At 39.0% G+C, this 16384-nt stretch overlaps 1 non-coding gene across 1 annotated transcript; it reads right to left on the reverse strand.

Moving 5' to 3' along the window:
• Window positions 1–3901: 3901 nt before the first annotated feature.
• Window positions 3902–4009, reverse strand: LOC121983511. The gene has a single exon (XR_006112560.1). It is a non-coding gene; the product is annotated as a small nucleolar RNA R71 (small nucleolar RNA).
• Window positions 4010–16384: the final 12375 nt, after the last annotated feature.

Raw genomic sequence — 16384 nt, forward strand, 5'->3', positions numbered from 1 at the left:
TTCTCTGCCCCCATTATTTTAGGAGGATTGCTTACTCATATTGCGGTAGTACTAGGTTATGATCTGAGTGATCTTGAAATGATTGAAGATGTTTATCGAATGGATTTAAATTTTTGTTTAACCACTCATTTGATTCGCCGAGAGGAATATGGGTATAGTCTTGTGATTAAGGATAGTTTTCCCCTTAGATTGCCCAACCCAGCTTTGACCATGATCCATGTTAAGGAGAATTGACGTTTGACTTTAGCAAAGCAACAGATTAACCCACCGCTAACCTCCCTTCCTGGGAATATGCCTTCGGTTAGTCGAGATATTTTACAATTCGATTTCCAAAAAAAATTTCATATCATTGGCTCTCTTTATCATGACTTAGAACAAAATAATGGATTGTTCACTAGAAGCATTTGCATGAAGGATGAACGATTTAAGTGTTTACAGGAGTGTTTTAAGAGTGAGAGAGAGTTATGCACACGAATGCTTGAATTTTTGGAGGCTCATAGAAAGAGAATGGTTTGGAACGAAGATTTTAGGTTGTATATGAGGAACTTTCAGAGTAATATTGATGAGTTGTTCGCATATCATAAACAGGTAAGGGACCTGAGATGGGTAGTTGAGACTTATCCTGAGCTTCCAGATCTCCCCAACCTTCATCCTCATCGACCATTTTGACTTCATCGGGATGATGAAAAGTTTAAGTCTGTGGGGATGTTGTGTCTGCACAACCTGAGTCGAGTCGAGTTTTTCTTTTCTTTCTGCATATTTTATTAGTCTGCTTTGTTTATTCACATTTAATTAGTTCCATATTTCTACTTGCATCTCATTTGCACTTTCCTACTTGTAGTTCTTCATTGTTTTTTTTTAAAAAAAAAAATTAAGGTATATTTGAGAACATCAAACCTTCTACTTTACTAACTTGTCCGATAGCAAAATGTCTAGCATTTTCTTAGTTCATGTGTTGTCAAGATAGTGTTAATATGTTTGATGTATCTCCTTTCTCTATCTTTAGTATCATGAAATAAGCTAAGTATTGTATGGAGTTTGATATAAGTCTTGGCCTAACCTTAAGGATTTTATTTTCACTACACTTAAGTACTTAATCTTGAATAGTAGAAATATTTTTGAAATAGTTATGATTCATCCAAATTATTTAGTACTTTTGTTCCCATGGTGATTTCTTATTTACATTTTGGTTACTAGATGACCTCGGATCATGTAAGATCATTTGGAAAAAATCTAAATCCCAACATATGCATCTCGCATTTGTGATTAGTGCTACATCTCTATAGCACCAAAAAAATATTTGAATAAGGGATAAAAAAATAGTTGTCGTGAGTGGAAACTAACAATTTATCCCTTTGAAACCGAGTTAGGTTACTGGGAAAATAAATGTCATATTTCTCTTGATTCCGAGTGGTATCCTTTGAGACCTTGTGTAATTTAAGGAAAACGATCCAAGTGTGTGGCAGGTAAGTGCCTATCACCGGGAACATTAGGAACTCAATTGTATGACGACTTAACTAAGACAGAGAATTGAAACTTGAAGAGTTTGAGTTACTTATTGCACCGAGCACAAAGAACTTATGCTTAGGTCATACTTAGGTTACTCCACAATCATGCTTATCAATGAAACTAGTTGATAAAGTTAGGCGAATTCACTAGGGATTATGAAACACTGCGGGAACTCATGAACATAATTTGCAGTGTTTTGTTGGAGAACAAGCAAAGGTTCAAGTCTGGGGATGTGATGTGCATAAATATTATGATCATTTATGCATGTTTTAATGCACATTCACTTGCTTTATACGTATATATTCTTTTCAAGATCGTCTCTTTTATCATATACTCATCATAAATACTCTTTTGTTTGGAGATCTACTCTTTGTTTGGTTTTGTATTGATACGGACAACTTTCGGAGCAAAAAACAGTGACTGTCTAGGCACCGAAACAAGGCAGAGAACACGATCGTGCAACCTCACATAACCGTGTGGCCAAACAAAGGAAGGACAGTGCACGATCGTGCAACTCTTGCAAGGTTGTGCGACCAAACAGAGGTGCATCCATGCATGGCCGTGCAAACCTGCACGGTTGTGCCCCCCACGACCAGCAGTCAAGCCATACATGGTCGTGCGATCTTGCATGGTCGTGTCCCAGGAGCTAAGCCCCAGATCCACATGGTCATGCCGCGACGTTGTACCCTAGCCTATAAAAAGGATTCTAACCCTTCTCCTCCAAAGGAAGCGAGCCAAAAAAGGGAGGATTGCCTTGGTGTCGTTCCACGCTGTCCAGGACCTCCATCCAGCGATCCTTCATCACAACATCAACTCCAAAAACAAAGGATCGGATCCGAAGATCACTCATCGTCGTTGGATAAGCATCCTTTCTCTTTCTTTCTTCTTGTTTCAGGATTGTATGCTTAATTATATAATTTCTTCGAGTTTTTCTCTAGCGTCTATGGAGTAGATTTCATATTCTAGGATTAGGGAGTAGTTGTAGATTGGTTTTAATGTAAGACTCATATTTATGCTTTTATTCATTGGATGATTTCACTTGCTTTGTTTCAACTATTATGCATGAGATTGATTGTGTAGGAATTGCTAACCTAGTAGAGAGAGTATCCTAGATCGTATACCCGAGGGGCCCTAGTAATATGGGTAACCCGTTCACGGACATCTAGGGTATTTCCTTAAAAGGAGAGGCAACTCCTCCACAAGGAAGTAAGAGACCAAACCAACCCCTTATTTCTATCCTTAATAACACCAATTAGAGTTTCGTTCTTGTGATCTACCGAGGTGCCCTAGTGACAGGGGTTAACCGTAACAGGATTTTCACAGGGATCTTCTCTATTTAGTGCTTAAGGATGGTTACTTTAGCTTCCGGCGAATGCATGTTGACGGACAATGAGTAAAGGATAGAACGTGATACATCAATACCACCACAATGAAACCGAACTCCTAGAACTCTTCATAAACCAACCTAATTATTCTCTCTTCTCTAGTTCTCGTTTTCGCTTCCCAATCTCTTTTCTTTTGATAACTTACAACCATTGGTAGTTTAGCTAATCCTAAGTGAACCATTGCTAGTGCTTATAACCAGTACTCGTGGGATCGATAATCTTTATTAATGACGACGAATCTGTGCACTTGCAGAATCGTAACAAGTTTTTGATGTCGTTGCCGGGGGCTGCGTCTATAACATTAGCAAAAATCATATTAGATTAGACTAGACTTTTTTTTTCTTTATCTCTCCTTTTTCTAATATTCTGCATTTCAGAGATAAATAATTTTATTTTTGTTTTTATTTATTTTCTACATTTTTATTAAAATTCCTAAAAATAATAATAATATTATTCCTACTCTTTCTTTACTTTATTTTGCTTAATTTTACACTCAAAATATTTCATATCTTGTTTTTGCATGCGAAGAGCTAATCTTTCAGGAAAACTTCTACCGTTCGATCCAGAGATCGATAGGATTTTCCTGAGATGAAGAAACTTACAAAAAGTATTTCAAGCCAAACAAGAATCTTCAGAAATGGCTGACAAACTGTTGAAGGATTACACAACACCTTCTGCACGAGGGGTTCGGTCTAGCATTACTTGACCGCCAATCGAAGCTAATAATTTTGAAATCAAGTCTGCAGTAATCCACATGGTTCAGCAGAATCAATTTGGAGGAGGATAGCACGATGATCCAAATCTTTACTTAAGTTTTTCTACGAGATTAGCGATACTATGAAAGTGAACGGGGTCCCTCCAGAATCAATAAGGTTATTTCTTTTTGGATTTTCCCTGAAAGACAGAGCCAAGCAGTGGCTAAATTCTTTTCCAGCAAACAACATAACATCTTGGGAGCAGTGTGAGCAGAAATTTATGGACAAATTCTACCCGCCAAGCAAAATTGCACACATGAGGAATTTGATCGCAAGCTTCAAACAGGTAGAATCAGAATCATTATTTGAAGCCTGGGACAGATTCAAAAGTATACTGAGACAGTGCCCTCATCATGGCCTTGAGAAATGGTTGGTTCTACACATATTCAACAATGGAATCAACTATCACACGAAGGTATCCCTCGATTCTGCAGCAGGAGGAGCATTAATGAACAAGAACCTTGATGAAGCTAAAGAGATCATAGAGAATGTGGCACAAAACCACCATCAGTGGGCAACCGAAAGATCTGGTGGTTCTTTCTCAGGGAATCCAATAAAGGCATCAGAAAAATTTAACGTAGATGCAGTCACACTCATGTATGCAATGCTGGATGCTCTGACCAAGAAGCTTTGAGGCCATGGGAAACAACATGGCAAATGCAATAGTATGTGTTTGCGAAACTTGTGGAAGTACGGATCACGCTCAAGATACTTTCCCCCTAGGGTCAATACAAGCACAGATAAACCAACTTGAGCAATGCGATGCGATAGTCAGTTTCAACCAAAAGCAAAACAATCCATACTCCAACACATACAACCCTGGATGGAGGAACCACCCAAATTTTTCATACCGGAATAATCAGGACCAAGGACCAGCAAAACAAAGCTATCAACCTGGGCAACAGAGCTACTCATCTAGATAATAGACTTATCAACAACAACAATATTCACAACTGTCCAGAATCGAAAAGATGCTCGAAGAAGCCCTCTCAGAGCAAAAAGAGATGAAGAATGAGATCAAGCAATTGACTCAAAGACTGAAAAATACTAAAAAATATCAGAATATGCAAGACAGCCAGATAGCCCAGATAGCCCAGTCCTTTTCAAGAGCACATGAAACATTTCTAGGAAAGCCCGATATAAACTCGGTGGAACATTGCAACCGCATCGAGCTGAGGAGCGGACGAACTTTGGGAGACCCCCAAATCACTACTCAGAAAGGACTTGACTTAGAGGAAGAGCCCTCTCCCCTAATGCCCAATCAGATCCAGAACAAGGATAGAGAGGAGATCACCAAGAAAGTTGAAGGAATTCTTCAAATTCCCCCGCAAAGTCAAACAATTCCTTTCCCTTAGAAACTGATAACTTCCCTAAAGGATGAAAAGTTCAATCGGTTCCTGAAGAAGATTAAGGAAATTTACGTAGAAGTACCTCTGATAGATGCACTGCACCAAATGCCAAAGTTCGTAAAATTTTTAAAGGGTATTTTATCTAACAGGAAGCAGAAGGGCGACTTCGAGACCGTATCATTAATGGAAAATTACAGCGCTCTACTTATGGCAAATATTCCACCGAAACATCAGGATCCAGGGAGTTTTACCATACCTTATAAAATTGGTTCTGAACTCATACTTAAAGCTTTCTGTGACTTGGGAGCCAGCATCAACCTACTTCCCTACTCGTTTTATAAGAAGCTAGGACTCCAGAATATTAAACAGACTACTATAGCATTGCAATTAGCTGATCATTCATGTAGATACCCAATGGGAATAATGGAAGATGTGCCAGTAGAAGTAGGCAGATGCATCATTCCCATTGATTTCATTGTCCTGGATATGGAGGAGGATCCCAAGATACCAATCATCCTTGGGAGACCATTCCTTGCCACCACTGGAGCTCTCATTGATGTGAAAAGTCATAAGTTATCCTTGGAGATCGGCAAAGAAAGGTTAGAATTTGATTTATCTGATTCTTCTAACTGCGTTTCCTCTTCTCAGGGAAATTCTAGCAAGATGAACATACACAAAGTTGAGGAATGCAGTTTCTAAGAGAGGTCCCCTCCAGTGAGCAATAAGAAGTACATTTGTCCTGCACGAGCGAAACTAAAGGTGCAGACTAGAGCATTAACCCTAGGAGGAGAGTCATGCTTCCATGGGTTTAGTCCACACTAACTAAAATGGGGTCGAGCTAAAGACCTAAAACAAGCGCTTCTTGGGAGGCAACCCAATAGTTTTTCATTTTAGTTCATTATTCCGTTTATTGTTTTATTTCTCTAATAAGTTTAGTCGAGTACTGTTATTAATTTTTTATTTTCGGGTATTCGTTTTCAGGATGTGCATAGCCTTCACGAGCTGGTTGTGAGCGTTTAATGGGTGTGGAGGCGTCAAAGGAGCCAAAATGGCGAAAGGCGAGTCACCGTGGGCTTAAGGGAGTCGGCCGTGTGACACCACACGACCGTGTGAAGCCAAAGGGGGACAAAGGTCATTAGTTGTGCAACCTTGCACGACCGTATGGCATGTGTAGAGAAAAGAAGGGCACGGGCCGTGCCAATTGGCACGGCCATGCAAGACCACCAGAGAAGAAGGATGCATGGGTCGTGCCAACCGGTACGGCCGTGCAATTTTGGCTGAGGAGAGAAAAGAGAGGGGCGTGCCAATTGGCACGACCATGCAGAATCACCAAGGGGAGGGCGTGCAACCCTACACGGCCCTGCCCAAAATCCCTCTTTATTAGGGCACGGGTGTGCAGAGGCTTGCACGCCCGTGCCACCACCTTCACCCCTTCCCCAAACCTCCTTTCCTCCTCCAACTTCCCAAGGTGCTACTGCCCACTCCTCACATTCATCTCACTCAAATCTACCTCTCTCGTCATCCGTGATGTCGAACTTCGTCGAAGGGAGCTCTCATCAAAGGAAAAGAAAAGAGTTGTTGGTTGTCTCAAACGAGGAGAATACATGCTTCAAAAGTATATCGAACAACTTCGGCATTACTTTCTCTAATGAAGATCAATTGCATTATATCGTTATCATTCTTTATCTAAATGTTCCATTTTGAGCACTAGGTTTATGGACCAACAAACCTTAGAAGTATTGGGGTTTGGGAATGATATTGATTGGTTGCTTGATAGAATAGGTTGGACTAACGTAATGGCCTTGAAGTATCCAACTTATCCTCCTATCGTTTTGAAAATTTTAAGTTCCATCACTGTTGATAATGTTCAAGGAGGAGGAAAATTAAAATTTCATTTATTTAATGATGACTATGAATGGAGTCTTGAGGATTTTAATGTATGCTATTTTTTGCCTAGGGATGGAGCTTACATAATCCTACCTACTTTTAAAAATTCAAATTTATGGGAGCAAATTAGTGGACGGTCTTGCTTTAATCCACATGTTTCTAATAGTAGTAGTATCATCAACCCAATTTTTCGATATGTCTATATAATGATGAGGAATACGATATTTAGAAGGGGTGGTAATGTAAGAATTGTAAGACTTTCAGACTTGTATTGTTTATAAGCAGTGATAGAAAATGTGTCCATTAATTCTAGATATTTCTTTTTAAGGCACTTGATAACATTAGGGAACACTTCTTCCTCGGCCCTCATTGTTTTAGGAGGATTGCTTACTCATATTGCGGTAGTACTAGGTTATGATCTGAGTGGTCTTGAAATGATTGAAGATGTTTATCGAATGGATTTAAATTTTTGTTTAACCACTCGTTTGATTCGCCGAGAGAAATATGGGTATAGTCTTGTGATTAAGGATAGTTTTCCCCTTAGATTGCCCAACCCGGCTTTGACCACGATCCATGTTAAGGAGAATTGACGTTTGACTTTAGCAAAGCAACAAATTAACCCACCTCCAACCTCCCTTCCTAGGAATATGCCTTCGGTTAGTCGAGATATTTTGCAATTTGATTTCCAAGAATTTTGCCCTATCAGTGACTCTCTTCATCATGACTTAGAACAAAATAATGGATTGTTCACTAGAAACATTGGCATGAAGGATAAACGATTTAAGTGTCTGCAGGAGTGTTTAAGAGTGAGAGAGAGTTATGCACATGAATGCTTGAATTTATGGAGGCTTATAGAAAGAGAATGGTTTGGAACAAAGATTTTAGGTGGTATATGAGGAACTTTCAGAGTAATATTGATGAGTTGTTCAGATATCATAAACAGGTAAGGGACCTGAGATGGGTAGTTGAGACTTATCCTGAGCTTCCAGATCTCCCCGACCTTCAGCCTCATCGACCATTTTGATTTCATCGGGACGATGAAAAGTTTAAGTCAGGGGGGGGTGTTGTGTCTGCACAACTTGAGTCGAGTCGAGTTTTTCTTTTCTTTCTGCATATTTTATTAGTCTTCTTTGTTTATTCGCATTTTATTAGCTCCATATTTCTACTTGCATCTCATTTGCACTTTCCTACTTATAATTCTTCATCATTTTTTTTTATTAAAAAAAAGTTTTGAGACATATTTGAGAACATCAAACCTTCTACTTTGCTAACTTGTCCGATAGAACAATGTCTAGCATTTTCTTAGTTCATGTGTTGTCAAGATAGTGTCAGTATGTTTGATGTATCTCCTTTCTCTATCTTTAATTAGTATCATGAAATAAGCTAAGTATTGTATGGAGTTTGGTATAAGTCTTGGCCTAACCTTAAGGATCTTATTTTCACTTCACTTAAGTACTTAACCTTGAATAGTAGAAATATTTTTGAAATAGTTATTATTCATCCATATTGTTAAGTACTTTTATTCCCATGGTGATTTCTTATTTACATTTTGGTTACTGGATGACCTCGGATCATGTAAGCTCATTTGGAAAAACCTAAATCCCAATATATTCATCTCGCATTTGTGATTAGTGCTACATCTCTATAGCACCAATAAAAAATATTTGAATAAGGGATAAAAAAATAGTTGTGGTGAGTGGAAACTATCAATTTACCCCTTTGAGACCGAGTTAGGTTACTGGGAAAATAAATGTTATGTTTCTCTTGATTCCAAGTGGTATCCTTTGAGATCGTGTGTAATTTAAGGGAAACGAACCAAGTGTGTGGCAGGTGAGTGTCTATCATCGGGAACATTAGGAATTCAATTGTATGACGATTTAAATAAGACAGAGAATTGAAACTTGAAGAGTTTGAGTTACTTATTGCACCGAGCACAGAGAACTTATGCTTAGTCCATACTTAGGTTACTCCACAATCATGCTTATCAATGAAACTAGTTGATAGAGTTAGGCGAATGTACTAGGGATTATGAAACACTGCAGGAACTCATGAACATAATTTGCAGCGTTTTGCTTGAGGACAATCAAAGGTTCAAGTCTGGGAGTGTGATGTGCGTAAATATTATGATCATTTATGCATGTTTTAACACACATTCACTTGTTTTATGCGTATATATTCTTTGCATGATCATCTCTTTTATAATATACTCATCATAGATACTCTTTTGTTCGGAGATCTGCTCTTTGTTTGGTTTTGTATTGATAGGGACAACTTTCGGAGCAAAAATAGTGATTGTCGACGCACCGGAATGAGGCAGAGAACACAGCCGTGCAACCTCGCAGGGGCGTGTGGCCAAACAGAGGAAGGGCAGTGCACGACCGTGCAACTCTTGCATGGTTGTGCGGCCAAATAAAGGTGCATCCGTGCATGACAATGCAAACCTGCACGACCGTGCCCCCCACGACCAGCAGTCAAGCCATACACGGCTATGCAATCCTGCACAGCCGTGTCTCAGGAATCGAACCCCAGATCCACACGGCCATGCCACTGTTGGGTTTTTCGGGCCGCGAAAACCGCTTTTTCGCGTCGCGAAAACCCCGAAACCCCGCCACCGGATCCGTGCAAAGAATAAAAGTTTGTAAAACTACGAGTACGAGTTTACCAACCTATAGATCTACACTAGAACTATATGATAAAGAGTTTTACCCTCATAGCGTGCCCTTCGCGAGTCCCGCTTGTCCAAGGAGATGTCGGATCTCAAGTTGTCAAAGTAGACAACTCTCTATGCGTATCCACACGAACTAATTAGGTGGAGAAGACCAAACAATAGGTGTGCTAGCACCTAGGTGGTTCGGCCAAGGAGAAGAGGGAGAGGAGAAGGAGAGCTTGAGGAAGAAGATAGAATGAATGAGAGTTACTCACAAAATGAAAACCCCTCACCTAGCATTAGTGTGGTCGGCCACAATTGTAACTCATTCTCATTTAATGTGGCCGGCCACATTAAATGGAAGGAGACTTGTAACCTCCATGAGATGGCACACACATGTGCTAGATTTGATGATGTGGCACATCATCATTGGTTTTCCTAACGCCAACTCACAAATGATGTAGCATAAAGTCAAGTCAAACTTGACTTTTCCTCTTCCTCTCAAGTCAAGTCAAACTTGACTTAATCTCTCTCATGGTTGATCTAATCCAACCATTTAATTCAAGCTAATTTAATATAATGAATCTAATTCATTTAATTAAATTGATTCAATGAGTCATAATCTAAATTAGACTAATTGAACACATGAATCAACTTGAGTCCACATCAATAAGCCCAATTAGGATTACTCTTAATCCAATTTGATTCATCACATGAATCTAATCCTCTTGGTTTATCATATGAACCTAATCTCCATCTAATTGTCCTTAGTGTGTGACCCTATAGGTTCTTGTAACATTGGCAATGCCCCTAAACCCATTTAGGAGCATAAGTAATGAGTGGTATCTAGCAACACATCATTACTACCCAAGTTACAAGAATGTTGAGATCCAACATCACCTTGTGACTACTAATTGTGACTCCTCACAATATATGACAAGTGTCCTTCTATCCTAGACATCTAGATTGATCAATGTGAGGCATAGACCGTGTCATCCTCTAATCAATCTAAATCTTGAACTCCAAGTAGACTCACTCAATCAAATGAGCTTAATATCTCATATTGACTCATTTGGGCATGGCCATGCACTTCGTAGTCTCACTCTATCAAGAATATCGATGTCTCTCCCGTCATATAGGAGGGATAGATCCCATCTACATCACTCACATCCCTCAGCATAATTCGTTACATACCCAGTAATCGCCTTTATAGTCCACCCAGTTACGGGTGACGTTTGACGAAACCAAAGTACATAACTCCTTATGTAGGGAACCATGGTGACTTCAGGTCTAAGGACTAGTAGTCATACTAATAGCCACATGAGAAAGTATATGACACTCATATAATGATCCATGATACTTTCTCATGGCGGGTCATTCCGTATACATTCTTCAATGCATACTCATGTGTCAACTTGATATCTCTATATCCATGACTTGTGAGATCAAGTCATCGAGTTGACCTACATGCTAGTCTTATTGCATTAACATTGTCCCTGAATGTTAATACTCGACTAGGAATGATTAAGAGTAGTGTTCCCTATATCATCTCACTATCGGTTCAACTAACGATTGATATAGGTGAGAACCTTCTACTCAAGGACGCTATTATACTTAGTTTATTTGGCACCAATACAAGTAAGTATAATAACCAAAAACAAATGTCTTTATTTATATAAGAATATGATACAACAAGTCCATAGTACAATCATCAAATGATTGGCTCGTGTGGCCAAACAAAGGAAGGATAGTGCACGACCGTGCAACTCTTATGTAACGCCCGCCCCTCCTGCTAGTAGGGCGGGGTTACTTTACTTAACTATTTGCGGAAACATTCATGCATATTAAAATTTCTCTCTAAAGTAAAACAGCGAAAGTATCATGAAGTCATGCGGAACACTGACATAGATAAACTTAGTTCATGTCAACATAAATAGAAAAAAAATAACATAAGCAGGTCTCTTATTTTGTCTTAGTCGAGCCACCACCACACACATCTCCTGCCTCTCCTGCGGCTCCCCTAGTTCATCCATTCTCTACCCTAATCTGTGGTACAAGGAAAGTAAGCTATAAGCACATAGGCTTAGTAAGATTCTTTCCTACTCACAAAAACCATATATCAAAGCATAATCACATAAGCATATGACAATGGAAACATAATCATCTAACATCATATTGTGAAAACATAGCATCATAACATATCATCTCATAAAGATCATCATGCTATATCATATCGTAAATCATAAGAGCATCATGTTATATAAATCATAAGGGCATAGCATATCATAAAGAAATATCATGATGTGTCATATCATCAATAAAAGAACATCATGTGATACAAATCATAAAAGCATATCATATCATAAATCATAAGAGCATCATGTCATATAAATCATAAGGCATAGCATATCATGTCATAAATCATATCATGCAAGATGTCTTTTAAAACATGTGTCATGTCATATGCAAGATGTCTTAAAACGTATCATATAGTACTTGAACATAATATCATCATGAGGGCCCGGCTTGTACCACATACATACATAAATGCGCACAATCCCTAGGACAGGGTAGCTAGCCCCAAACCTACTAGGGATCTAGGTCCGTACTACGACCGTCGACCTAGGGGCATACTAAGGAGCCCATCCCTTTACTAGACCCCTTCATAGTCCGTCGGCCTAGGGGCGCTTATGGAGCCCACCCTTGGTGCAAGCCATACAAAGTAAAATAGCATATCATGGTCCATGTCATAACATAGCATATCATACCTTATCATATCATGAAGAGTGCTCTTAGTCCCCAAGGGGAAGCAACTCTTAGGCCTTCACTTATCATATCATAAAGAGTGCTCTTAATCCCAATAAAAAGGGAAGCAACTCTTAGGCCTTTGCTTATCATATCATAAAGCATGCATACTTGGGCACATAGCACATCATAAGAGATATTATTATGCATAGATCATAAGCATACATAAATGAGCATATTATTTGTCATATCATAAAGCATGCATACTTGAGCACATAGCACATCATAAGAGACATTATCATGCATGGTTCATAGGTATACATAAATGAACACATCACCTATCATAGAAAAGACATAATCATGCATGGAATCATTAAACAACATCTCTTAATTCATAACGTAGCATGTGAGGCACATCTAGGCTCCTAAACCCATCATGGCCGAAAGTTCAAAGAGTATGAACTTAAACTCTAAACAACATACAAGCATAAGAATCTCATGTTAACTTCATATCATATCATAAGGAATGTCATAAGCATGTTAATTCAATTTTTAAGCTTTCCTAGGTCTTGATCCTTATCATGGCCGAAAGTTCATGAAGAAGGAAAATAAGCTCCAAACAACATACAAGCATAAATATCAAGCTAACTTCACATCACATCATAAGGAAAGTCATAAGCATGTTAATCCAATTTTTAAGCTTTCCTAGGTCTCTAATTTGATCATGGCCGAAAGTTCATGAAGAAGAAAAATAAGCTCTAAACAACATACAAGCATGAATATCAAGCTAATCTCATATCATATCATAAGGGGATCCATGAGCATGCTAGATTTAATTTTAAGCTTCCTTGAACCCTAGTAATGTTCATGGCCGAAAGTTTCATGAAGAGGAAAATCAAGCTCTAAACAACATACAAGCATAAATATTTAGCTAAATTCATATCATATCATAAGGGAATCCATGAGCATGCTAGATTTAATTTTAAGCTTCCTTGAACCCTAGTAATGTTCATGGCCGAAAGTTTCATGAAGAGGAAAATCAAGTTCTAAACAACATACAAGCATAAATATTTAGCTAAATTCATATCATATCATGAGGAGATCCATGAGCATGCTAGATTTAATTTTAAGCTTCTTTGAACCCTAGAGATGATCATGGCCAAAAGTTTCATGAAAAGGAAAATCAAGCTCTAAACAACATACAAGCATAAATATCTAGCTACATTCATATCATATCATAAGGGGATCCATGAGCATGCTAGATTTAATTTTAAGCTTCTTTAAACCCTAGAGATGATCATGGCTGAAAGTTTCATGAAAAGGAAAATCAAGCTCTAAACAACATACAAGCATAAATATCTAGCTACATTCATATCATATCATAAAGGGATCCATGAGCATGCTAGATTTAATTTTAAGCTTCCTTGAACCCTAGAAATGTTCATGGCCGAAACTTTATAAAGAAGGAGATCAAGCTCTAAACAACATACAAGCATAAATATCTAGCTAAATTCATATCATATCAAAAGGGGATCCATGAGCATGCTAGATTTAATTTTAAGCTTCCTTGAACCCTAGTAATGATCATAGCCGAAACTTCAAGGAAGTGATCCTAGGTTTTTAAGCATTCTAACCTCATGGAAAATACGTAAACAACTTGTACCACAGGTGAGGGGATACTTACATCCTTTCGCTTGTTGTTCCTAAAGAAAGTGGTACCCTTGTGAGGAGGAAGAAGGAGCTTCTTTTCCTAGTTCTCCCTTTTGTTTTCTCTTTCTTGTAAGGAGTAAACCTTGAGACTCCTTCTTAGGAATTAGTTTTCTTAGAGAGAAAACCTTAGCTTGGATTTTGGAAATGAGGAAGAGAGAGGTTTAGGTTTCGGTGGAGAAGGAAGGAGGAGAAAGAAGGAGGAGGAAGAAGAAGGAGGAAGAATTAACATATTTTTCTTTCCCTTTTCTTCTCTCATTCCTATTTATTCCCCATGTAAATGAAACATGTCCTCATTCATCCCCTTAACTCCCCTATTTCTTCACTCTCTTAATTCCCATGAAATTAGAGGAAAAGAATGAAGGAGGGCAACTTGGCTTTTGCTTGCTTCTTTCCTTAACCAAGAGGAAGAGGAGGTAAGCTACTTGATTTTCTCTTGTTCCTTTACTTAACTATATTCTTACTTTTAACTACAATTTCCATTATTTTCTATTCATATATCATTCATCACCCAAGTGGTTATCATACCCCAATTTAACTCTATCATTTGTGGGAGGTTCAAGGTTCAAACCTTAACCTCACTTTCTTTTTATTTCATTTTGGTTTTTATTTCCATTCCTCTTTTTCTTTTATTCTAAAAGAAAAATACTCATAGGTATAGCTTATCATTTCGTGGGTGTTACATCTTACATGGTCGTGCGGCCAAATAAAGGTGCATTCATGCATGACAATGCAAACCTGCATGACCGTGCCCCCCACGACCAGCAACTAAGCCATACATGGCTATGCAATCCTGCACAACCGTGTCTCAAGAGTCGAGCCCCAGATCCACACGGCCATGCCACGACGTTGTACCCTAGCCTATAAAAAGGGTTCTAACCCTTCTCCTCTGGAGGAAGTGAGCCGAAAAATGGAGGATTGCCTTGGTGTCATTCCACGCCATCCAAGACCTCCGTCCAACGATCCTTCATCACAACATCATCTCCAGAAACAAAGGATTGGATCCGAAGATCACTCGTCGTCGTTGGATAAGCATCCTTTCTCTTTGTTTCTTCTTGTTTGAGGATTATATGCTTAATTACATTTTGTCTTCAAGTTTTTCTCTGGTGTCTATGGAGTAGATTCCGTGTTCTAGGATTAGGGAGTAGTTGTAGATTGGTTTTGATGTAAGACTCATATTTATGTTTTTATTCATTGGATGATTTCGCTTGCTTTATTTCAACTACCATGCATAAGATTGATTGTGTAGGAATTGTTAACCTCGTAGAGAGAGTATCCTAGATCGTATACCTGAGGGGCTCTAGTGACAGGAGTAACTCATTCACGGACATCTAGGGTATTTCCTTGAAAGGAGAGACAACTCCTTTACAAGGAAGTAAGAAACCAGAGTTGCGTTCTTGTGATCTACCTAGGTGCCCTAGTGACAGGGGTTAACCGTAATAGGATTTCACAGGAATATTCTCTATTTAGTACTTAAGGATGGTTATTTTAGCTTCCGATGAATGCATGTTGACGGACAATGAGTAAAGGATAGAACGTGATACATCAATACCACCACAATGAAACCAAACTCCTAGAACTCTTCATAAACCAAGATAATTACTCTCTCTTCTCTAGTTCTCGTTTCCGCTTTCCAATCTCTTTTCTTTAGATAACTTACAACCATTGGTAGTTTAGCTAATCCTAAGTGAACCATTGCTAGTGCTTATAACCAGTGCTCGTGGGATCGATAATCTTTATTACTGATGATGAATCCGTGCACTTATGGAATCATAACAGTGTCATGCATCATTTTGCATGATTGCATGCTGAGCAATTGTCGACTCCATTATTGTTGAGCACATTGCTAGTTACATGATCTGCATACACATAATCACTCATGGGTTAGTGGTATTTCAGGTAGGGTGTGTGTTGCAGTTTGCTCTGTCAGGGCTCCGCTGGTCCGTTCATGGGTAGCGATGACTGCAGTGTGGTAGCGAGCAGGGATCCCTCCTCTTGACTATGACATAGGGAGATGAGAGCTTTGGCTCCCCCACTCTGTTTGGGGTAGGAGGATAGGTGTACTCCGATAGCATCCTGTCCACTCGGTCACTCAGGAGTAGTGATGGCAGAGTGCACAGTTATCACAGCCCTACCCACTCGACCTCACCATCGTGTGTGAGGTCACTTACTAGCGTCAGGGGTGACAAGGACATTTGCATTGTATGCATGGATTGCATTTATTACTTGTGATTGCTGCATTTTGAATGCTGCATTTTTGTGGATACATATGTTTGACATGCATACAGGAGGCCCAAGTGAGTACAGTTCTTCTTTTATTGTTCGGTTTTGCATTTCCTATTATTGCTCAGGAGACCGTACTCCATGATTATTACTTATAGATATATCTTACTATGCATG

The sequence above is a fragment of the Zingiber officinale genome, chromosome 5A (genome assembly GCF_018446385.1).
Source record: "Zingiber officinale cultivar Zhangliang chromosome 5A, Zo_v1.1, whole genome shotgun sequence".
NCBI lineage: Eukaryota > Viridiplantae > Streptophyta > Magnoliopsida > Zingiberales > Zingiberaceae > Zingiber > Zingiber officinale.